The sequence below is a fragment of the Pyrgilauda ruficollis genome, unplaced genomic scaffold (assembly GCF_017590135.1).
Source record: "Pyrgilauda ruficollis isolate IOZ18807 unplaced genomic scaffold, ASM1759013v1 scaffold45, whole genome shotgun sequence".
Classification (NCBI taxonomy): domain Eukaryota; kingdom Metazoa; phylum Chordata; class Aves; order Passeriformes; family Passeridae; genus Pyrgilauda; species Pyrgilauda ruficollis.
Window position 1 is genome coordinate 2,353,181 of NW_024526044.1, and position 25,988 is coordinate 2,379,168.

Sequence of the window (25,988 nt, forward strand, 5' to 3'; positions counted from 1 at the left end):
CAAAAGCATACATCTGGACTAAAATAAGAAATAATTTAAAGGGATAAATGTTTATTGAAAACATTTGCATCTGACTCAATCGAGTGCTTCGTTGTTACTTTTCAATATCACTATTTTACTTCCAGGTTCTTTGTTGGCTTTTAAATGAGAAATTTAGGTTTCATTTTTCAAATAAAGCACCTTTCTGTTTCCCCCACCTTCTGGCAGAGAGTCCCAATCTCCTTCCTAGGAGATGACTTGGAGCTCCCCACCTGAAACACAAATTGAAGGAATAATCCAACTGTAAACACACCATTTATGTTAATGGTTGTGAAAAACCAACCTGGAGAATTAACTGCCACACAGCAGCAGAATGTGTGCTCCCCTTGTCAGAGAAAGCAATAAGAACTCTGGGAGAAGGAAATAAAAAAAATATGTATTTTAATGTAGCTGCAGATTGAGATATGGCTCTTTTCCACAGGTTTAATTAGTATGGGGGCAGAGATTCCCACTTTGTAATTTCTCTTCCTTAATTGATTCATAGTTCTATTTTTGAGTTAAAGTTCTGCACCCAACTACACACATTACACGTCCCAGGAAGCAGAAACAAAGTCATTTGAAGAACAGCTGAGCAGCTCACTGCAACATGGATAGAGGTGACTAAATAACATGGAATACACATAACAAGGGCATGGGGAGCAGGAATATCAAGGGAGGAGAACCTTTCAGTAGCACTGGGGTTGGAAAGGCCAGGGGAAAAAAATAAAAGAACTGACTGAAGAGCACAGCAGTGAAGAGAGGGATGAGAGGAGGGGAAGGGGAAAGAGTTGACTGAGGCAGCAGGACGTGGAATAAAGGCTGCCCCAGTGACCTGCAAAATAAAACTTCACACAGATGCAACACCTGGAGCTCACCTTGGCCAAGGGGCTCTCTGCTTGTGCTTTTCAAATAAGTGAGGTCTGGTGGCCCTTCTTGCCTCTCCCACATGGAACTGCATTTTTTTCTTGTAGAAAATCCAGCAGGATTTCTACAATGTGCTGAAACCCTTCTCTTAGCCTTCCCTTTGTACACAGGAAGGATCTTTCCTCCTTGCATTTTCTCTCCTCCAAGACTGATGTTAGGGATGGACACATTCAGTGCTGAGAGCCACTCACTGCAGCCTCTTCTGTGGAATGCTGGAAGGAAAAACCAGCACCAGAAACCTTCTCACTGCCTCTTAGCAAATTTCTACTTTTTAAACCCCAGTGCCAATCCTGACCCTTTCCCTCTGCAGATAAAATCCAGTATTTCTGTGGGGGGAAAGGGTTTGCCTCAGACAAAGACAATTGTGCTGCATGCATTCTAAGTTGTGTTCTTGAATATTGCTGAGCATCCAACTTCAAATTTAGTTGTCTGAAGGACAGATTGGAAGAGCTATATAGATGTTTCATAATCAAATAAGAATATTATTACCCCAGAAAGCTTTTTCTTCTTGCTAAAAGAGGTAGATAGAACATTTTAAAATGCAACTTGAAATTCCATTTTACATCCAGAATGTTTCAGCAACTTCTATTCTTGTTTAGCACATTCTTTACACTCTTTTGTCACTCTGATCTTCTCAAAACCATGCAGTTAAATAATTTTGAACTGCTGTGTTTAGTTTTCAGCCACACAGACATTTTTGTGCCTAAGAAGCAATGACTCTTAAACTGCCTCTTCTTTCTACTCAGTAATTACAGCCAATAGCACTTTGGAAATTTAGATGTAAACAAAGCACCAGGACATTCTGTGTCTCCCAGTCAAGCCTCACCTTCAGAAAAACCAAGACAGATCCTAGAAACTTTTTTGTGTGTAAGTCAAAGTCAGTATTTCAATTATGAAGCCAGCAGCTACTCACATGTAAAGTTTTACAGGACTAAACCCACTAAAAAAAATGATGATGCAGAACCATCAAGCTGTATTATAGTCTTAGTTCTCAAAATATTTGGATTTTATTAGCTCAGCAATGAGGTCTCCACTGCATGCTAATCATTCATTAATGCACCTCTCCTTAGAGAGAGGACATGTTCCTTCTCCTTTGTTTTTAAAGGAACATATATATGTGAACTATGTGTAGTTTTGGACCTCAAGAAATAATCAGCAGTACCTCATTGGGCCATGATATTCTGCAGAGAATCTGACAGAATGAAAAGAAAAAAAACTCTGAATAATTTACACTAAAATCTGCTTGATTTACAACCTTCTGTTCTATCTCTGTGGGAGACAGCTATGGCAATGAATCCTTGCAGTAAATCTACATTTAACAAAAGAAATTGCTAAGCTCCAACAACTGGCCAGTCCAACTTAAATAATCCTGACAAGAAGATAACTAAATCCCAGAGAGCCCAAGAAGGAGCCCAGAGAGCTGTTCCATTATCTGATTTAACCACAGCCTGGCTACAGCTGAGTCACCAAGGCTGGAATGGAGCTGACCCCGTTGTGTCAGGCAAACACAGCACAAAGACTTCCAGGCCAAGGATCTTGCAATCAAAGTGAAAAAAAGGGTAAAAACCAACACTAGAATCCAAGGGAAAAGGAAAAAAACCCACAGCATCAGTAAGGGCTGCAGCAAGCCCTGCCAGTGCTGAATTTCTTACAGCAGAGAGCTGGAAGGAGCACAGAGGAGGAGAGGAGCACATCTTCCAAGGAGCCTTTGGCAAGCAGGGTCAGGCTGCCCCAACACCTCACACTGAGCTGGGCAATGCTGCTATCACCCACCAGCATTCAAATCACCAGATCTGAAAATTTCCACTGGTTCTGGAGGCAAAGCCTCAGACACACAGGGAAAAATGCCCCTGAACAAAGCATTTGCCAGGACATAGCAGGAGTAAATGCTGAGCAACATCCTCAGGTGGTGTAGCCCAACTTTTAGAAAAGATTCCTTCTTAAGAAAACTGAGGACATTTAATGCATTTTTGGAACTGTTGAGGAAAAAAAAAAAACAAAACAAAAAAAAAAAAAAACCAAACCAAACCAAACCAAACCAAAACAAAACAAAAACAACAACAACAACAAAAAACAACAAAAAAAACCCCCAAATGAACACCATTTAGGTTTTTTAAATCCCACTGCTTAACAGGAGATGAAATCTTGAATATTCATTATCTTCCTGAATTGGAATGAGTGCTGGAAAATGAAAAATCAGGAGATGGCAGAAACAGGGAAAACAGCCAGACTTCCTCTGTGTGAAACATATGTGTTAGTTTTGTTGAAAAATAAGGAGAAAGAAGTTCTTCAAATGGCAGCCCCTAGGTGATGATTTACATGTACAAAACTCACGCCGAGAGCCTCGCCTTTCCTGCAGCCCCTTCTCTGAGGCACTAATCACATAAATGACCCTGCTGCCTATAACGGGGAGCAGGGACCATCCCACACTTGGGAAGGCAGGAATGTGACCCTGGAGGAGCTCCTGATGGGCTGTTGGTACTGGTGGATGCACAGAGCAGTGACACTGGGTGAGAGTGAGGTGCAGATCCCTGCTGGTTCTGGGGATGAAGAATTCACACAACAGCCATGAACATGGATAAGTGTTTGTCCTCCCCAGCTTTGGGAGGGGTTCTACAGCCTGAGAGAAATCTCCCCTCCAAGACTCAAATCACTGGTGCTGGGGGTTTCTAACCCCACTCAACAAATTAAATTCTTAAGGAGCAGCTGCCAAGGATCGGCCTTGGAAAGGATGTTCATTAAAGCTCTTCTCAAAGGAGTAAAAGAGAAAAATAAAGCAACTGTTCAAGGGTAGGAAAATAGGATGTGGTGCTGAAGAGGATGCTGAGAAACAGAGATCCAGAAATTGCTCTGCTCAGGCAGGACATTTGGCTCATGCAAAGTTTCAATGGCCAAAATAAACTGTTTTCCTCAAGGTCCAGAACTCAATCAGAATTGTAGGCACACGCAGAGGCATTCAGATGTGGCTTTCACAGTAAAAAAAGTCCAAACAACTCGAAGGCATTCCATAATTTTGTATTGCTGTAATAATTTCAGATATTTATGAGGGAGAGGATATTGGCATTCTGTATTTCTCATTAAATTAATTGTTTTATGCATTATCAGTATTCTGATTGGATGACTGAGTTCTGGAACAGCCTCTCCCCCTTCCTGGGGCATTCTGATTATCTGCAGGAAAAAAAGGACATGGGTGTTTTAACAGAGATATGTTTAGGTTCCACTAAAATACCATGACAACCTTCAGAATTATTCACTTTCCAAGCTATTCCAGAATAATCTGTAAAGTAACATCAAATATTTCATACCATTTTGGCAGAAAATGAAAAGTGTTCCATTTCATGCTTAATTTATTTTTTAATTATAAATCTGTTGGTAAACAGTACCATAATAGGCTTTGCTTTGTGCCTGCTTTATGCTTCTGAACTCTTAGAGTTTTAATATGTTTTCAATACAAAAAAACATGATAATAACTGCTCCTGGAAATGACTGGCTGGATGAGTTCATCCCTAAGTAAATTTTAGCATTAATCACATACACTTGCTAGTAAGGGACATTAAAAAAAACAGATAGAAAACAGTGTGGCAATTTTTAAACATCAGAATAATAATAAAGGTAATAATTTATAACCAGTTTAATGTTAACTCTACCATAACAGTAATCTTTTCAGAATAACAGGAAGACAATTTTTAATTAAAACCACTTTTTGTATAAAATTGTTAAACCAGCACATGGGTGACATCCCACAGAGTCACAGTCTCATATTTTACTTACTCCCTCTGCTGTGCTCCTGAAAATGAGAGTTCCCCTGACATATGAGTGAGCGCTTTGGCTTCCTGTTGCTCTTTTTGAAGTTTCACAACCACATAAGATAGTGGGGGTTGGTATTTAAACATTTATATTAACAAAATTACAGCATGCTGATTCATTTAGAGCCAGCCATTACTGTATTTGGGCAGGAACACCTTTCCTTTTGCTGCTTTGTGGCAGCACATTCTCCCCCTAAAAGCAGGAATAAGCAATATCTGTCCAACCACACACAAGTCAATTATTAAAAGAGCCTTTCTATCTATATGTTCAAAATATACATGTAATTAGAAATGTATTTTGAAAATCAGCCTCCCTTCTTTGCTCATGCCTGGACTCAGCCTTTATTGCTGAAGGTATCATCACACCCTCTACTATTTGTAGCATTCTCTGAGTAATTTCACATTTGCCAAGCTGTTGACAACTTCACCTCCAGCTCCCACAAGAGCTATGGATTTGCAGAACACACGGATATTGGAACTTCTACAGCAGCAGAAACAAGCACAAATATTTGCAAGGGATCAGGAAGCCTCCCTAGTACAGTGACAAGCATTAGGAAATCCTGGCTTTGCATATAAGATAAGAAGTTCAGTTTACAAGGCCTTACACACAAATTCACCCAGGCTGGTATTTCAGCTTAGGTCAAGAGGAAAGTTCAAGTAGTCAGCTCCTTTCTGCCATTAAATAATTTATCAGCACTACTGCACAACACACTCCAAGGCTCTTCCATCACTGCACCCCGAGTGAAAAAGGAAAATCTGTCAGGCTGTACTTGAGGAGAGCTGCTGCCCTTCCTGAGAGGGGCTGTGCTGGAATACAAATTTCAGGCCAGCCTAGGCAGGTGTTCATGGAGCAGAGTGAGCACTGTGGAAACTCCTCACTGAAATCTGTCAGGGCTGCGCAGTCCTGAGGATGTGTTTTAGGAAGGGGGATGGCAGCTTAGTGGTCACTCCAATAAATCAAAGCCTTGGCTGAACAGAGTGACTCTAACTGCAGCAGGGAATTCCCTCAGAGCCTCCCTCTCCCAGCAAACCTGCCCTTGAGAAACAGTCAGGAAGGGACTGCATCGTTTCATAGTGCAATATGTATTTTAAATAGTGTGCAAGAACAAAAAAGGAGTATACAGTTATGCAGATATACAAATTGAAGTCAGAAGTCCATCAAGAAATTAAGGTTCTTTGTACATAAACACATGCAGCCCACAAAGTTTTAAAAATAGTCTTACAATATTGTCCTTGGCTTGTAACAGAATATTTTATAGACAATAATTTAACAAGTAATCCTTCCATCCTTTCTATATTTACTGGAGGAGTAAAGACCTTTATTTTATATTGATACCTTTCTATATGCAAACATCTGGCTTTATTTTTCAAATTCCAGTTTATATCCCCTACTTTTTGTCAAGATTTAAAACTGATTAAGATAATGCTTTAGTTCTCATTTTGTTTCTTAGAAACATTTTAATACCTTTTGATGTCAAGACTAAGGCCAAGCTGACAAGTTGTATTTTGTTGTATTTTAAACTAACTTCTGTTATCCAGACTAAGAAAAGAAACAGCTATTTATAGGATTTAAATTCCATGTTAAACTTTTGCAGTATGTTAAGAGACTGAAGTTTCCAAACTTAGTAATTCATTTAGGATACATTATTTTCATTTATAGAATTTACTACTATATTGTTACATTAAATGAATTATTGCATGTATAACAAGAGAAATAAAAACCAAAATTGCATAACTGCAAAAATTATTCATGAACGCATTGTTGTGTGAAGTAAACCAAACATTTTAGTTGAACTCAACATGACTGTTCAAAATTTTTGATCATTACCTCCATAAATTTTCCAAGAACTGATTAACCATCACTCATAATTTACAATTCACCTGAAAATAATAGAACCCCCCAAACTGTAATTCAGGCAGAATTTCTAAGGAGCTGATTATGAAAGCAATAACGGAATGGAAAAAGGGAATGGTTTTGAAATCATAATGGACAAGTCAGAATTGAAAGTCAGTGACAGTGGAGATACTTTCTTTTCCCTTTAATCCCATCCTTCCCTGAACTGCAGACATAGCAGGGCTAAAACCTGTTGGTAGAATAATTTATCTGTAGAGATAACAAACAAATTTAGCAGTTATGCCTATATGTATGTATCTGCACATGTATATGCAAACAAAAGCAGTTAAAGGAAAAAGTATTTTACTGGGTAATTTCTTTGCAATAAATTATTCCACTAACTCCTTGAAAGTTATTAAAGTAATTCTAATTTATGTATTAATAAAATATGCAAAAAACACACATGCTGTCTCTGTGTTTACTCAGTACACAGGGATCCTGATAACAGATTTTACTTTAGTCATTTCTTTCCTTTGCTCCCTTCATAAGAATAGATTTAATTCCAAAAATGTTTGTGGAACTCTTTCTACACTACAAAAGTGGCATTAAGAAAAATCTTTCCATGTAGCTATGAGGAACATTTTTTTGTATATTGTGTTTACAAGTGTTCTCTAAAAGGAACCAAACCTTTGTTCAGTGAAAATGCTAGAAATTATTCCAAGGAAGAAAAACATTTTTTAACATACGGAATTTAAAGTTAGTCCTGTCAGCTTGTAAAAATGTTTGGATCAGTAACCCTAATGTGCCTTTAAATTTTTTGGGAACTTTACTGAACTGAAACACCAAGTTCCAGAGCACAGGAATTTTGATGCCAAAGCTTCACATTAAAACAAAATTTGAATCAAATCTCATGTGTCTTCAGGCAATACAACCTTCCCAAAATTGTACCTGACCCTGGGTCTGTGTGACCAAAATGTACACAGGACTTGAACTGGATTGATTGAGAAAGGCACTAGGTTTATTTTCCCTGTATCACCCTCGTAGAAGGTCATTTAAAAATCCTTTAGGCTGTGCATTTTAAATGATTTTGTCATGAGAAATTAATTTACAGGCTTATAGACTTTGCAGAAATGATAGATTTCTAAAGACTTTTTGAGCAGTGAATAATGAACTTTGCCATCCTCCTCAACACTGACTGATTTAGTTTCCTGAACAAGTGAGGCAAGTGGTGGTCTTATCTCTGGGCTGAGGTCAAACGATTTCTGATTGGAAGCAGCAAGAATAAAAGAAAAAAATTTCTGCCTTCTAATACATCAGACTTCATCACTCTCTTGTGCAGCAGCACAGTTCCATCTGAATGTCTCCAGAAGGAATTCTCAAGAATTATAACCAGAAGACCTTGGCTAAAATCTGTCAATGCAAAGCAAGAATTTTATTTCCCCTCTACAGTGAAAAAAATTATGTTTGAGAACTAAAGGTGCTAATTTTCTTCATATTTTGAAGCAATCCCAGGGTGAAGTTTTCAATTTTTGAAATAAAATCTCCGCTTTAACATTGAAGACTTCGTATCCAAGTGCTGTAAAGACTATCATTTGGGAATACTTTTTTCATCCTAATATTTCCTTCTTTAAACACTTTGCATCAATGCAAAGCAAATAAAAGGTTTTATATCTCTGCCATCAAAAGTTGCTTTAGAGAATTTGACAGTCGTGAGAAGAATTAAATCTGTGGCATCAGCTTGAGCTTGGTAATGGGCCAACATCTGGACAGCTTTTATTGTTTAGAGGTGTTTGGATCCTGAATCCAAATCAGCAGCCAGCCCAACCAAGGCCAACATCTTCCTATATATATAATGTATATATTTCTAAAAATTCCACTCAATTCCCACTTTACAGCTCCAAATGTCACCTGTTCCCAGTAGTCACGCTCCAGCCATGTTGCCCCCTACCATTATGCATTATAAATTCCATGCTTCTTTAGAATACATGAATTTATAGCCTCACTTTTGTCCCCGACCCAGCTACACGTTGATGAATGAGATCTCTGACTAGATAGGTAAATAGAAAGAAGGTGAAGGATGGGAGCTGGCAATGTATAATTTATTATAAGCACCGCAAAATACCAGTGCTGGGAGAAAACAAATTATTGGCTTCTCATGCAGTGACCATGAGAAGGTGATAAATATTTTATTATATAGTACTCATCAGACATTTGAATAGCTCATCTGTCCCATTTATGCCAGCTAAAATGAATTCAACCTATCAGTGGCAAATGTATTTTTAATGTTTTGTTACCTTCAGTGGAAGGGGCAGTTAAAAAGTCCCTCTTCCCCAAGAATCACATTTTTCATTTGATTAAACACAGTAAACTGTTTATTCTTGAAGAGGCTTTTCTTGTTCAAAGCCCTTTACATGTTACAGAAATTTCATGCCCAATTTCATTCCACTTTCTAGGAAACAGAAGTTACCAAAGCTGTTTTCCAAGCTGTGAGAACATGGTCTTTTGATGGGAAAACACTTGCCTCATCCTAAAATTAAAAACATTTGGAAACACCTACAGGCACTCTTCCCTTCAGAGAAGAGAAGTCGGGCCAGATAACTCCAAGTGGCCTTTTGTAAGAAATACAATCTTGAAAAATCAGCAATTATCTCAATTCAAAAGGCTCATTTCTGGTACCTGTCACCTGTTAAGACTCCCACATTTGCTTTCCAATGGAGAGCAGAACTTCCAGAGATACTGAGGCGCTTCAAGAGGGACATGAAGTGAGAAGAACCTGCTCCAAATCCCCCCTAAAAATGAATAATTGGGAGCCCTTTGTACCAAGCCTCTATTACCCTCCTTGCAGTACAGCAAATGCTTTCAAAGTTCTCTTGTTGTTGTCCTGCTGTTCTTGACTGCAGTACTCTCAACTATTAAGAGAAAAAAAAATAAGACAAATAAATTTGAAATTCCTGGTTCTAGATGTCAATTTACTTACCAGAATGTACCTCTTGTAGGCATTCAGGCTGGGAGACATACTGCTCCTAATCCTAAATAAAACCTTGGATTTAACATAGGCTCCTCTAAAACGCAAATCAACACTAAAGGATTCAAAAGACATTTATATAAATGCTCTGCTTACCCTTCTGGAACTTCCTGTATCAGGAACCATCCAGGATCAGGAGCTATAAACTGCTTCTTGCTAGTGTTGGCTTCTGACCCTAAACTATTCAGAAAAATAGGAATCAACCAGAAATAAAGAATGGTAAATTCAACTCTACTTATGCCAAACCCATACTTACATATTATATCTTGTTGAATACCTCACTTATTTGGATATGCAGCTTCTATTTTGCCTAACTCTGTCTTTATTCTGGCCTTTCAAAGCCACTTCTCTCCCTAAAACTTTGCTAACACAGCCTGCACTGAGCTAACACAGGCAGTTCTTGTTCCTAGCTTTATCCCTAGAGATGGAATGGGCAGGGAAGCACAAAGAATTGAGAGCCCTGAAAATACAACTACCAACAGCTATTTAAGGATTGGCTTTTGGGTTCAGAAACAGGGAATTCCTTTCATTTCTATACATCTCTGATATCCTTTGACTTGCATCCCTTATAATCATCTCTCTGTTGCCATGGTGCATATGAAGCTCTCAGTAGTGAGAGCTCAGTGTCTCTGCACTGACAATAACAAAGAACACAGATGGCCACTGCTATTATTCCCACTCCCTCTGCGTCCTTGTGCTCTTGATGGAGTCTGGAAAAATGTCTGTGTTACTCCACCCATATAATATTGACCACCACAAAAGCTGCTAGAGCAGCAATAACAAGATGGAACACAAAGAGTTTCAAAAATTTCTGCCTCCCAGTAACAAAAATACACGAGCTCTTACATCAGAGACAGAGGGTCCAATAAAGGGGATTGAAATGAAAAAAAAAAACAAAAACAACCAAACCAGAAAAACATACTTTGATAACACCTGCTTAGATGAAGCAAGGTCAGAGAATCAACAGCAACCCAAGGCTGTTGATAGAGCTCAGTTCTCTGCTCCTTTTTGATTAAATCACCATTGACACGGTGAATAACATCATAAAAGCCAGAAATATTGTGTCAAAAATCATCAGCTGCTAATTGAGCTGATTAATCAAAATAGAGCAGAGAATGCTTCATCCTTTTGTGCTCCCCACACCCTGATGAAGTTCCCTGTCTTCCTGAGAGTTTTCAGAGGAATTCTGTCTTAGTTATATCTGGAGAAAAGCTTTCTCTGTGAAAGCAGAGTATTTTGGATACCAATAATCAAAGTATGTCTATCAAATCTGAAGGACAAGGTTAGGAAATAATTCCTGTTAACCAAACAACTTTGAGGTGTCAAAATATTCTTGTGGGTGGCCAAATATTTTTAACTCAGAGCAGCTGAATTTAAAAAAAAATAGTTTTAATTTGAAAGTCAATTTTAGGGGGGGAAAAAAGGCACAAATCAGAATTTTTGCCTCAGTATTTTGTGTTTGGACACCCTGATTCTGCTTCTCTGCATAGTCCAATGAGCCCTAAGTTTAGCACTGTTTCCTCCTTTTCCATGTTATATTTTGGAAATGAAAGCACAGCGTTCTAATGTGCCATTTATCATTGTGTTAAGCTACATCAAAATGGGACCAACAGTTTATCTTCAATGTATTGATTGTTTTTTTATGCTTGTTTCTGATTGACAAGAGCAAAAGGCAAAGTCTGAGGTGTTCTCCAATATGCAAACCAGGGACATTATTTACACTATTTGAAGCAGAATTTATGATAGACACAAGTGGTTTTGAAGGTTATTTTCCTTAAAGAAATTATTTTGCTTCTGATACCCGACTGTTTTGCATTTAACATCAAGTGATTTATGAAGGAAATCAGTTAAATATTAGAAGTTCTGTATTTTTATAGTTCATTTTTTTCTCAACAATTCCATATATGCTTTTGCTCTCTCATGAATTCTGAGCTCTGTATTCAGTAATCATTCTTTCTAACAACCTAAATATGTACTGCATTATTTGTGAATTAGAGAGCAATTTATTTAGGAATTTCAGAAAATTGCTTTTCTTCTGGGTGCTATTTTGCAATCTATCCGTTTTGTCTTTTATCTACCATTGCTTCTATGTGACATGAGCCTTAAGAGATATTTCATACAGATGTGAATTGCAGGACTTGGGGAAAAAAAATTTCAAAGAAAAGATCCAGCTTTGATTGTGGCCAGAAGGAAAAAACAAGCTCGATGAAAACAAGGAAAAACTAAGGAACAAAACCTTGTACAGGGATGCTGTTATATAAATTTATCTCTCTAATGAGATACCCACAGCCACACAAGCCTAGATCTGACAATCAGTTCCAAGTTCCTTCACCAGCAGAAAGCAGGATTTCCCCAGCATCTTCCTGAATCTTCTTTCAGAAATTTCCACAGTGAGATATATTTTTGGTAAGAATTAGAAGATACCACCTGATCCTAAAACGTTCATTCAGGTGGGTTTTGTGAAATGTGTTCTTCACATATTGAAGTTAAATAAGCATTAAAGGCTCATTTGAAGACTCACACACCCACTGGAGGCACCTGGTGCATAACTTAAAAAAAAAATACAGCCACAAAAAGAAAATTTACATTACACAACAAGAAAAACTTGGCAAACTACATCACCCACAGTGGTTAGAGAGGAACATATTTGTGCTACACATTTAATGTGCTAATGGCAGCAAAGTAAGCAATTAACACTGAGATGTGAGATATGATTTAGCACTTCTTTTTCATGTGTAACCCAGGTGCCAAAAAGGCCACTTGAATTTCTTTTGCCTTCTCCTGCCTCACCCTACTGAACACTGCATGCAGTGGGAAAGAAACAGACTTTTGTACCTCCTCCCTAACAAATAAGGTGAATTTTAGCACTTCACTGGGTCTAGGCCAAAACCTAATAAGGCTTTCTTAACCTGGAAGTAAGGTTAACTTCATCCTTTGCCTCTATGCCAAATCTGCAAATTTTATACCACAGTTTATATAGAAATTACAGCCATGCAGCATATGCAGAAGCCAACCCACTGGAAGGAGGAAAGTCTTCTATCCAGCTGGTCTGGTGCTAAAAACAAACCCCTCTGGCTGTCAGGAAAGCTATTTTTGTCCTGGCTGGCAGCCACACCAGCCTCCCTCCCAAGGCTCTTCTCTCCCTCATCACGTCCCCTCCACTGGCTCAAAGCTGGTTTTGCACAACTCTTCAACCTTCCCTTTCCCTAGGGAAACTTCCCAGTTGGCCTCTCACACCAGCTCCCAGCCTCTCCTGAGCTCCTCTAGGAGCCAACAGAGAGGACAAGCTCTTGTTTCTCTCTTTTGACCCAGTTTCTGTACTTGCCAGGCCAGAGATTAAAAACTCTTTGAATTTTTTTCACATATAACTTCCCATGACCATACACTGGCAAATGGCTGTGGATCTAATTCATTGATGGTAACCTGTTTACAATTTGACTATGAGAAAATAGTAGACCTGGAGTAACAACCTCAGCTTTACTCAGCAGTAACACAAAAGTCAGGCCCAACTCGATGGTGGCCCAAAGCAGGAGAGCAGGTGCATCAAATTCTCATCCAGCAGGAAAACAGGATGAAAACATTCACAGAGAGTTGGGAAGCAAACAAACCAGCAGAAAAGTGCAAAACCCAAGATGCACTGAATTAGATTCCCTCTGGACTATGAGAATCTAGGATACCAAATCCACATCATGAATATTACCCTCACTCAAGTAATTCAGTGGGAGAGGTTGCCTCACCTAGCAGTACCTGTTTCATAGGGAGAGTTTCTTTCCTTAAGTCTTTACACATCCTTCAAGACTTGTGTGCATAAGCTGTTCCGGAAATTTGTAAACAAGTTACAACAACATTTAGCAAAAAAATCTGGCCTATGACTCCTGTGTGTGCTTTTGGAGTCAAACCTCTTTACAGGCTCCTCAGTGACATTTAATTAGAACTCTGGGTGGCACATTCAGGCTCATGTCAGCAAAATACCTTAGGTAAACAGCAGCAAGCAAACTTCAATGGGTTTATTTACCACACAGTTAATAACCTGGGTGAACTATTTATCTTGGGTCTAATATTTATTTTGGCAGAAAACTTGGTACACATCCTTTATTCTTTTTGCCTCTCATATGTACGGAAATTTTAGAAATATTCATTGACAAATAGCAAAGTTCAGAACCTTTTCCTGAAAATAAACACTGATCTATTGCTTTTGTATCAAAATGTTACTAAGCACTGAATTCACTCAACAAAAACCAGCAGGTTCCCTTGCTGTCTCATACTCACATCCTTCACTCCTTTTAAACATACAGAAATGCTCTCAAGAGAATTGTACCACCCTGAATTACTTTATTTTCAATAAAATCCAGCAGTGGTACTATAGTAACCATCTTCACCATGATTAATGTAGGAAACATTTGGAAAACATGTTATTATTATTCTAAATTACATTTGCTTGAGTTAATTTTTATGCATGGCTACTAAAATATAAAGAGTTCTGAATTGTTAATTGCAGCATTCATCCTTCGGAGATGAGATTTGAAGAACAAGTACACGCCGCTGAAAGGTTTTTAGTTTGAGAATCTGCAAACTAAAGAAAAGGATGCAAAATGTTGTAAAAGTCAGTCTCCAGGCTATCAAACCCAAAGATTCCAGCACCAATGACATCCTTAATTAAAGATTTCTGTTAAACTTCAAGACCAGAATGTACTTCCAGCTTAATGCTGTGACAGAAAACTGTTTTATTCTGCACTTTTATACTGTTTTCCCTCTTATCACTGCTGCTGAGTGTTAAATCCTCCCTTGTCCTACAGCAGCATTATCTGTTTCTCAGGCACAGTAATGCACTCTCTCAAAGTTGTGATGGATTAAGATGCACTGGGATTATTAATCACAGCACACAGGGACTGGGCAGAGCTTCTCCCTGTAGATTTTGCAGATTGTTCAAGTGACACCTCTGGAAACCCTTATCCTCAGCTCATGCAGTCCCCAGGAAATGTTTTGTATATAAACAGAAGCGCACAGATGTGATTGAAATAATGGAATTGGAAAAGAATTTGGGTAAAACATCAGACTCCCTCTCCTGTGACTTCCACAGCTGTATGTGATTGATCCTACAAAAGACAGAGGATCAGGGACCAGATTCCTTTTCTCTGGTGACAGAGGAAGCATCCAAGCAGGACCTGAAGGTTTCATAGACAGAGAAGCAGATTTTCTCCAATCTTTCCCAGTAACAGCCAGACCAAGCAGCCAGAAGAAATAACTTTCCTGTTTGTAATCAGCTACAGCACAACTACACTTTCCGTGCAATAATTGAAGTTCAAGAGAACTGAGATATTCTTAATTCCAATAAAACAATACATGCTGCATCTGAATTTATTTTGCTGTGCAAAATTTCCTTTCAATAACAGTCAAGTCATTTCCTATTTGGCCCATAATAATCCTAAAATTCTAAATACCAGCACCACAATCCCCAAGTGCAGGTTCAATCACCATTGATTTTCAATGACCAGCACAGTTTGGAAATGTATCTATTGAAAACATTCAATAATTTCTTTTGTATTCGGATATGCACAAATGGGATATTTATCAATAAATCAGGAAAAAAGATATTTAACCCTACAAGTGAATCAGCTCCTGGAAATAGTCCCTCTCTGTGGTTACTACCCTGCTTTTGCAAACTTGCAGTTTAATTATTCCATGCTTCAATATCCCAAAGGCAACGATGCATTTTTCAAAAGTTATTGGATCATAATCAGTTCTTTCAACCAGACTTCCAGACAAAGCCTACCCAACACCTTATTTATTAATAATGGCACATACTTTGATTTATATTGTATGCATTCAGCAAAGAAGCAGCCTGTCTCTGGTGGAAAGCAAGCTCCCTCTTTTAGCAGATAAAGCTGTTTCACCTTCAGCCCACACAGAGCTACTGAGGAGTGCAAGCTCTGCGTTTGGCCCTGTAGAAAAAGAACAGGGGGATCATGGAAAGGGAAAATCTGGAATAAGGAGAATGCAGGGATTGCACAGAAATGTGCAAGGTTGCCAATATCAGGGCACAGGGCAACAGCAGCAGCCCTGGCACCCTGGCACTGCTCATTCCTCAACTTCAGGGAGCACCTACTCAAACTGGCATTTGCTGTTCTCTCTACAAAACTGCCCCTCTTCCTTCTTCTGGTTTTCCTGTGTGACTGGAGAAATGAGGAGATCCATGTTCACCTCCTCAATCTGCTCTAATTTCACCAGCCAAGACCTTCCTGGACTTTGCTTTCCATGGCCAAGAGTTTATTTTCCCTTCTGACACTTCAGGCTTTCATCTGTACTCAGAGAATATTTCTTCATAAACAGCAATGAGACTTCAGCTGGGGGGAAAGGATTTGAAGGCCACAAGGAAACTGAAAGTCCTGTTTTTCTTTAGGAAAAGCAGATTGGTCATTTTGCCTGTTTTAAAATCCACTCAAATATAATGAATCAATTTGGGCAGTTTTAGGAGAAACCATGAAATTATTTCAAAAGAAAGTAAGAGTGTTATTAATGGACAAAAAGAAGGAAAAGAAAGCCCAGACAAATTTAAAAATACATTACTGGCATCTATTTCATGACATCCCACTTTCTGGAAAACGTTTTATACTTAATACATACCATTGACTTCTTTGCAGGCTGAAACACTCTGTACCCTTCAATTTTTTTTTCTTCAAATCTCAATTTATAGTAATTTATCTTACCTTGCCAGTCCACTAAAAATCTTTTTTTATCAGAAAAAACCCCAAAACACCAAACCAAACCAAAACACAAAAACCCCAGAGAAACAAACAAACAAACCAGAAGAAAAAAACCAAAGTTCCATGTTTATTGCAGATACACAGAAAATTTAACTTTAAAAGACTTTAGGTATCATCTGAAGCCAAGTGATTGTCCATGACTGGAGACCATGATCTATTTAAGCTAGAGGCCAGGTTTGGCACTGACATGCTGAGATTTCACTTGAAAGAATATTAATCCCAACATATTCAAAAGAAAGAATATTAATCCCATATTTGACCATATTCAAAACTTCATGGTCAAAGCCCTGAGCAGCCTGATCCAGGCTGGCCCTGCTCCAAGTGGGGTCTCAACCAGGTGACCTCCAGAGGTTCATTCCAGTCAGCTATTCTAGGATTTTAAGGTTTATAAGTATTAGAACCAATGCTTTTTGAATAGCTCCATAATCAGGATAAAATCCTCACTGCATCACGAAACTACAGTAAACACAAGAAAGGCACTTTAGAAGACAATGCCAGCAGTAGCAGAAGAGCCTGACTCAAAGCCCATTGAAATTCTCTTCCTTTCTTGTAGCCCTAAAAAAAAGATGTTTAAAAAACAATTCCAGAACAGCAGACATTAATATCCAATAGACACTCCCTGCAGTGCCATCTGGCCTAAATTTCTTTCCATTCCATTGAACTCCCTGCATTAGTAACTGGCATTTCAAAGGGAGACATTCCACACAAGTGCTCTGGTGCCACTAGGATTAGTTGAGCTTTTACATTTGAAACTCTGGGTTTTGTCTGGGAAAATGTGAATGCTTCCCTAACAGCTGATACCTGTAAGGTGAGGAAAGTAGTACATGGTAAGAGATTAGTGTCTGGACAGATGCTATGGAGGAGCTCCTCTTAAATCACTGCAAGGCCAATGTATTCTATGCCTATAATTGCTGCTCAAAGTTCATGGTGGCATTTTGATGATGTGCCTGAAATAGTCTTTGTGGGTGCTGTTAGAGCTGATTTGACAGCAGGTAAGGCATGAGGGGCAATGATCCAGCTGAATGCCTGTCTGAGTCATTTTGATAAGTGTGCAGCCTGTGCAGAAACTTCTTAATTGCTCCAATATTCTTCAGTTGTTCCTGTTCACAGGCTCTGTGAGAAAGGTCATCAATCACAGAGTATGTGAAGTTTTTATGTTTGGCTTGCTTAACAAAATACATTTTAAAGGAAGTAAAACCAGTTAATAAGAACTTAAGGACGTTATGATGTTTCCCCTCCTAACAGCAAATTTGGAACATGAATCATTTAGTATCTGTATTAGAGGGAGGCACAAGCTTAGTGCTAAACCTTGCTCTTATTCATGCTCTGCAAGGAAAACATCGCCTCTGGTATTTAGATGTGGTAATGGCAGCAATACATCCACTAATTAAAAGCTTGTGATGTACGGAAAGGGCAGAGCAGGCAATCCTATAATCTAGCCCTGGACTTGCCCTGAGTTCAAGATAAGGCATTCAGTAGTTTTGCATTTTTGATGAGCCTTGAGAGAGCACAGCCTACACATAGTGACATGCAACAGGTCTGGAGAGATCTGGGAACAAAGAGCCACTTCTCATTTCAGGACACTCTCATCATTTCCATGTGACCAGGACAACCCTTGTTCTTCATCTGAGGCACAAAGAAAGGTCAGCCTGGGTGCACGGTCCTTCTTTCCTACTCTAGTCTGAATGTTGCTGTGAAAAATGTGCCAAAAATTGAGTGGGTTGACTTTATTTCGCTGGTTGGTCCCTTTGCTTTGGAATAATCTCATTGCATAAGAAGGTGCTTTCATTCCAGGAGAGACAGCAGGCCTGAATTCAACCCTTTGTGTCTAATGTTCTGTGTACATTTCAGATCGCATCAAGGTTGCCATAGGAACAAAAAGATTTGTATTGAATGGCAAAAACTTCAAAAAATATGATATATGAATCCTGCATAATTTGTTGACAGTAAGTATTCATTGCCTGAGGCCTATATCACTTTAAAATTACACATTTTTGCTAAGAAAGAAATTGAAACCTTGATAAAGCAATTAAATTTTACAGAATATTCACTTTTTTTCCACTTGCTGCTTTTGGAAATAATTTTTTTTAGATTATACATGTGCATATTCATACACTATCTCCAGTTAGGGAATTCTCCCTGGTTCTGCCAGTAGATATTTTAAAAAGAGGAAGAAACCTCTCAATTATGTGAATGAAACCCCAAAAAACCAAACCCTCATTCTACATCCTCACTATCCCATTATATTTGCCCATCCAGTCCAGGCAAGTCTCTCATTTTAGGAACACATGCGATATTATGTCCAAATACCTTCGAGCATTTCTAACATTAAATAGCGCAAAATCTAAACTTCCATTATATTTCCTTTTTTTTGCAGGTACTTTCATCTCTGCAACTCCAATGTTCCAACCTCAAAGCCTTTCCCTGCAAACCAAACCCATACCAGGCAGTTCTCTCCCCCAGACTTTATTGGATATAGTAACAGATGGATCCCAAACTGTAGAAAGACACCCACTGACTTCAAACCTGGAAAGATTTAAAGTGCATCTGCAATGTGCCAATTCCTACTGATTCCCACATTCCCATGGAAAACGGTAAAGAAGAGGATTTTAGGCTGCTGATAAAAGCATCCTGAGAAAACCCACAGCTCCACACTTGGAAATCCCTGTGATTGCACCTGCCTGGTTTGGGAGAAAGGAACCCTTCTTTGGTGTTTCACTAAAAACTAAAACTCAAACCATGTTTTTCACAGGGAAGAGGCAGATAAATTTTTTTCACCGTTAGCCCTGAAGGTCACAGATAATTGCAGAGATTCCCAAGCAATACTATAAAGAGATTTTGGACACTTAACTCCTGTCGTTCTAGCTGCAAAAGAGAGAATGAATTCCCCCTCAAAGGTTGTTGTCAGATGTCTCACTGAGAACTGCATCATGTGATAAAATAATTCCAATTCTCCTTGCACTGGATAATTAAATGGAGAAAAAAAACGATGTTACAAAATCAATCCTTACCAAGCAGCATCTGCAGCACTGACTTTACAGCAACCCCTTTCCACAACCCACAGAATTAGAGAAAAAATAAACTGCAAAGATTGTGGAGTAAATTATAATACCAAATGAAATAATTTTGATCTTTTTGTGGACACTCTAGAAATGGAAAATAATTTATTCCCTTAAGTCCTTGAATGATGAATATTTGGATTTATTTCAAAAGGAATCAAAAGAGTCAGAGAGTGTGTGAATGTAATGAATTTTGCTGCTAATACTGGGCAGAAGTGCAAATGGATCTATCTTCTTTTTGCCCATTAATGCTAATGCATGTGCATTGAAAAGAGAATATAATCCATAATATATGCAAAAAATCTGCATTATTGTTGGTAGAAGAGTTACACTTGTCCTTGGGCTTTAGTAATAGTCTCTGCTGGTGTTCTTTTGTTTAATAAAAGCATCATTATTTTTCCTTTTAATTGAATAGTTACACTTCAGAGCAGCATTAGTAAGACCATTTCAACTGAATTTTTGCTATAACTCCACCATCCTCCTCTTTATATGTCTTTAGGGATGAGTGAATCTGCCTCCAAAACTTGATAGGAGCCAAATATGATTGCCTTTGAAGTGTTTTTTAAACACAAAAAGTGTTTAAAAACTTCCCTTATGAAATAATTTTTTACTTTCTTGCCTTTTTAAACCTTGTGTAAAAGATACAAATATGGCTTAAAAAACTCAAAACCAACCCAAATCAACAAAATAAAAAAAAACCCTCCAAAATGCCAACATTACAACAACAAACCCAACAAACAAAATCTCCAAGTAGAATTAAAACTTAAAAGCCTGAGAATAGCAGGTGAGATCAAAAGGGAGAGGGAATAAAGGAAATATGGAGTGTTACTGCACACTTCAATCTTCCCTCTGTCACAAATATCTTGTTAATTAATTAGAGTCTAATTTCCTGTGCAATTTCATGACTCCATAAACTGGAGCAATAAAAAACACTGGTCTTGTGAACCATGTGCCTTTTCCCCCTTGTGAGCTCCCACCTCTGCTTTACAAAACTTCATTTTTCTGGTGCCCAGCATTGCCCTGCCCTGCTCAGAGCCAGCCCAGTGCCCTGAATGCAGTGCTGGCCTTGGCTGCTCTTATTCTGCAGAGGGAAAAGCTATTTCTAGGACAGGAGTGCAGAATGTACACTGATTTGGAAATGCCACAAAAATCAGTTAATCTCAAAAAATAAAGATTTTAAACAAAACCAAACCAACAACAAAAAATCCCCCACCAAACATCAAAACTATTGGCAGTATCCAGAAAGGAAAAGTCTGCTTGTGCTTCCTCTTCCTCAACAAAGTTTCACTCTAACCCTCTCTGAGCTCAGGTGGGAATGCACCTTGGCTTGGTCTGGTCTCATTTGCCCTTCCTTGTTCTTTTTTGAGGCAAAAGTATTGTTTTCTTCAGCAATAAAAATAATTAAAATGTTCGTGATTGTGCAGAGGAGAAAAGAAATCCCTGATAGAACTGAACCATCCGTGGCAGAATCTGTTTTCTGGAAAAAGTGTTTTTGAGAGAAACAGTGGTTTATGTGTTCAGGTAAATTACTGTATGACTTCCACTAACAACTTTATGGGTTTTCTTTCCTCCTGATGAGGTATCAAGTACAGCAGTATTGCTTTCACCAGTTTCTCTGTGCAGAATTCTGTCACAAATATTCTCTAGCAGCCATTATTTAACAATGCAGTCAATGGCAGGTGATCATCTGAGCCAGACACCTCCCATCTGCTCAGCTCCTCCAACTTCCACCTTGTAAGGCTGAGATGGAAGCACTTAATTCAAATGTTTTTCTAACACACCTGCACAATTTAAGTCCCTTTGTTACTTCCCTTGAATAGATTTGGAAAGAAATCTATTGTTTGTTGAATACAAACAATTCCTCCTTCTGCACACCCCAGATATCTGAGTGTAGAGAGAGGTTAAGACTGAAGTTGCAGCTGATGGGAAGGCAAAGCAAAACACATACCTCAAAAAAACAAAACAAAACAAAAACCCAAACAAAAAAAAACCCTTAAAATTGAATTAGTTTTAAGCCACTTAAATATTTTTTCCTACTCAATCATAGTGCTGCGTCCAGAGAGGAATCTGAACATGATTGTGTCTCGTGGTATGGATTAAATTTTAATTTCAGGTCCCATAATGGAAATGACCCTAATTCAAATTCTTTAGAGAAGATGTTTGCCCCTTGTCACCTGCTTAGATTTAATTTAAGAGAACATTAAAAAAAATTAAAAAATTAAAAGGTATAAATCACATTCCTGTGTTTGTTGTACTCACATGGTTTTTGTGAGAGAGTGCTGGAGAATAAGAGAGCAAAGAGACAAAGAGAGCACTTGAAAAGTTTTGACTGCAAATGCTTGCAAAAATGTTTTCTTAATTTCAAAATAAGACATTGGTAACAGACAGCTTCCGTAAAAATGAGACTTAAGGCCATGATGGCCAGGATAGAAGTGAATGGGAAAGATGAATCTATGAATTTTAAAGGGAAAGGACTCCCAAGATTTGATTATATTAAAAAAAAAAACAAAAAAAAACCAAGAACTTATGAGGGATTTGCTTAATAATAATTAAAAAAAAAAAATGAAACCACCCATATCAAATGTAATCAAAAGTCAGATGACTTATACCAGGAGAAAAGTCCTATGCAGCAGCAGTTTTGTGCTGCATCATAAACACCCTACTCCCTTGACAAGCCTCCTGCATGGCTCTCCTTCCTTCAGGCCAGGCCAAAGCTCAGGAGGGGCTGCAAAAACTTTACATGAGGAGGAATTTCACCAGCAGAGAGTGGTGGCACTTTGCACCAGGCTGGTGCCACAACAAGCAGCTCAGGAGCACCAATAAATTGGTCCTGAGGCTTGAAGTATCTCAGCAGATGAAAATGAGGAACATTTTTGCTCAGTTATGAATTGCAAAGCTGCAGGAAAGCCTGTGACATCCTCCTCGTGCTCCATATGCATGTGGTCAAGGGGGCACTGGGATGGAGAAGCACACAGCCAAATGTGCCCTTATCCATCAGGTTTGATAATTCAGATGCTCAGGGGCTGCTCCCACCTTGAGGATGTTTTTCAGCACCTAAAATGGTTCAGGTCAAAATCGAGCTGGTTTGTTTCCATTGTCACCACTGCAGTTCTGTGTGCTCAGGAGTGTGCACCTGCCTCAGCTGCAGGAGCAGCTGGGTTAGTGAGGGAAAACAATAAAATCTACCTGAGCACAAACACTCAAGGGCAATGTTTCAGCAGGAATTAATCCCACAAAGGGCAGAGCCAACGTTGTGTTTTCACAGACCTCGTGGAACTGATTGTCAACAGCTCGTGCATTGTGTCAGAAACCACAACATTATTCAGAACAGGTGACATTCTTAAAATCTGCATTTAGATTAATAAATACAGGTTGAGTGGTTGCACTTGAAACAATCATTTAGGGAGAATTCTGTCCTGGTTTTTTTTTTTTCACTAGCAAGTTCCAGTTCTTACTCTCAAGTTTAGCAAAAGTGCACTGAAAGGATGCCAAAAAACACAATTAGAAATGCTCGGAATAATCAAGTAAGAAAAATTTTGATTCCTTATTGTGCTGCCTTAAAGAAATATAAATGAAAAATCATTCTGATATCCCACTTCCAAGGTACATTAAAGAGGGTAAAATCTCCCTCCACAAGATTCCTGTTGGTAATAAGCATTCTGTGCCCAGATCTACAGCGCAGTAACACAATTTGTTCTATTTAAATGTAAAAGGAAAAATAGGTACAAAATGCAGCTATTACCCAGTTGCTGAAAGGTATTTTCTCCCAATTCAAAAACCCTTAAAGACATTTGAGGGCAATTAGTTAACAAGTAAGTTCTGATTTTTAGATTTCAATGAATTCAGGAAGCATTTTAGACACAAAATAGGGGCATTAAGCCCCCCAGCATAGGTGTGATGTCAGGGAAGGTGCGTGGCTTTTCTCCACATTCCTGCTGGAGCCTCTCCAGAAGGGCAGGAATAGAAGCATCAGGATAAAGCAGTTTTTTCCCCTAGCAGCACGGGGTCTGCCCAAATTGTTTAAACCTCCTCTTGCTGCTGAATTTACAGCTGCTTTGGGAGATTCAAGCCACAGGGAGGTCTCCTGTCAGTCAGCTGCATTCCCACTGTGCCAGGCAGCAGCCAAATCTCCAGGGTGGCTTTGCAGTGGCTCTACAAGCCGCACCTAAATTATTTCTAAAATGTGACCCCCCCAGAGAATACACAGATGGGAAAATGTATTGACTGGTCAATATTCAAGTGTCTGATTGTGTATTCAGAGCACAGAATATTGCAATTAGTCTCATATCCTGAAAAATTACAACACAGTTAACTCTAGTCCAACAGGGATAGGGTGGAGAGACAGGGTGATTACATGCATTTTTAGTGAATACATCCTTTTAGAGTTCCAAAGGTTATTTCAACCTCTTTTCCCACTCCTCTTGGCTTGAGTCAGCCCTTTGCCTTTTTGGTGGTGGCAGAAGCACAGACAGTGTCTGCTCTGAGAACAAGTAACAGCAGTTCTGCTCAGCGGAGATCTGTGCAGACATCATTTGCTGGGAGAATTGATAAAACACTTCAGAATTTGTCTCTAAAGTATGAATTGACATCAAGTCTTTCAACACATGCTTTGCTATTGATACTTGCCATAAAAAAAAGAGGATTCAAAGATGCCACTCAGTTGTCAGTGCTGTTTCACTGCACAAGGAAAACAAAATACAAATGAGAAACCATATTTGTATCTGAATAGTGCAGAATAAAATCATAAATTGCATCAGACAGTGTACAAGTCACTGTCCCTTTCTATTAGCAGTGGTTGTAGGCAAACCCAGTGTTACAGAATGTTTCATTCTGCATTTTTCCTTTAGGTGTCACATAAATTAGCCAGAAAAAATATTTAACTTTCCTCAGGAACAAGCTGTCTTTGTCACTTTGTCTTGACTTCATCTGTGTGCATTAGATTCTGTCTGAAGAGTTCTTGAAGGCTCCTTAACATCTGAAACACAAACTTCTTTTAAATCATAGTAATGGCAGAGCCCAACTTAGCTAGCAAAACAGAAGGAAAACTCAACTGCAGCATTCCCAAGGACTACACAATGAAATCCTGGATGCATGAAAAAATAGGATCATTTTTCCACTCACCCATTCCAGCTGAAGGCCAAAGAGAAGAATCTAAATTTTCAGTGGCTGTTTTTGGATGTTTTAAATAATTTGTCAAGACTAAAAATATTTACAGAAATGCAATGATAGCTGTGAAATTTTTTTCAGAACATAACTCCAGAAGTTTTTCTTGTATGCCAAGACTTTGCAACATTGTGAATATGAAAAAAAATATTGAGCCAGACCTTTATATAGTCCATTGAACATAAAAAGCACTGACTTAATGCTATCTTATTCTGATTCAGACCAATTCAAGTCATGGAAAATTTCATCACAGAAGTGAACGATAAAAAGGATCCAGATATCTCTGACGAAAGGCATTTCTCATTGAATTGTTTCAACTACCCTTTATAAAGTTCTTGGTTTAAAAATATAAAATTAACACACACAAAACATAATAAAAACAGATAATTCTGATTTACCAAGACATCTTTGAGTACATTGGTTTTCCAAGACTCACCATCCATCAAAAGAAGAGATCTTTTGGGACAGGGTTTGTGGGTGGGTGGGGGAATGCTCGTGTTGATGTTACACCACCACAATGTGTTATTTATTGTGCAATGTGTTACCATCACAATGTGTTATTTTAGTTCTAGTATAATGCTTCCTCTTACAAAAATGTCAAATACAAGTGCTTTCTTGCAATTACAGACTGTTTCGATAGATAAAAGGGATTTGTCTTAACAAGAAAGGAACTTGTCTCTAAAATTTAAAATATATACTTGCAGATGTCTGTAGGGAAATACAAGGAAAAAAATCCATGTGAACATTGTCTCCTTAAAATGATGCTGGATCAACCCAAGATGTTTCAAACTGTATGTACTGCTACAAACTAAGAAATAAATGCAAAATTCCCTGTTGAACAGAAGTACATCCCAAAAAGGATGGGTGGCCATGCTCCAGAACAGACAGCCTGGTGAGGGTGTGGGTGTCCCTCACTGGAGAAGTTCCTGAGCTGTCTGGACACAATCCTGGGCTCTGGGACGGTGCTGCTCAAGCAGGGAGATGGGACCAGAGGACTCACTGTGCTTCCCTCCAATCTTACCCACTCTGTGCTTCTCTAACTTTGAGGGAGACACAAAAAACCAAAACAATTGCCACTCTTCACTCTATTTACTCTGAAAGTCTGAAAGCCTTCCCAGTGTTAGCACACAGACATGGGAGGTCTGAGCTGAAATCTCTGCTGGGTCTGTGTCCATGCTGGAATTCAAGTCCCAGCAGCCAGCACCTCCCTGGTCAGTGTGCTGCCACTGTCTGGCTCCCATCTTCCCCCCCAGAGCAGAACAGAGTTCAAACCCAGCACAAAAGCTTTGGTTTGCCTGCACAGACATTTCTGTCGCCCATCTGCTGTGACAGAGGCACCACCACGCTGGCACAAAGTATGGAAGTACAAGCAAGGCCCGAAAGGCCCCACCATGA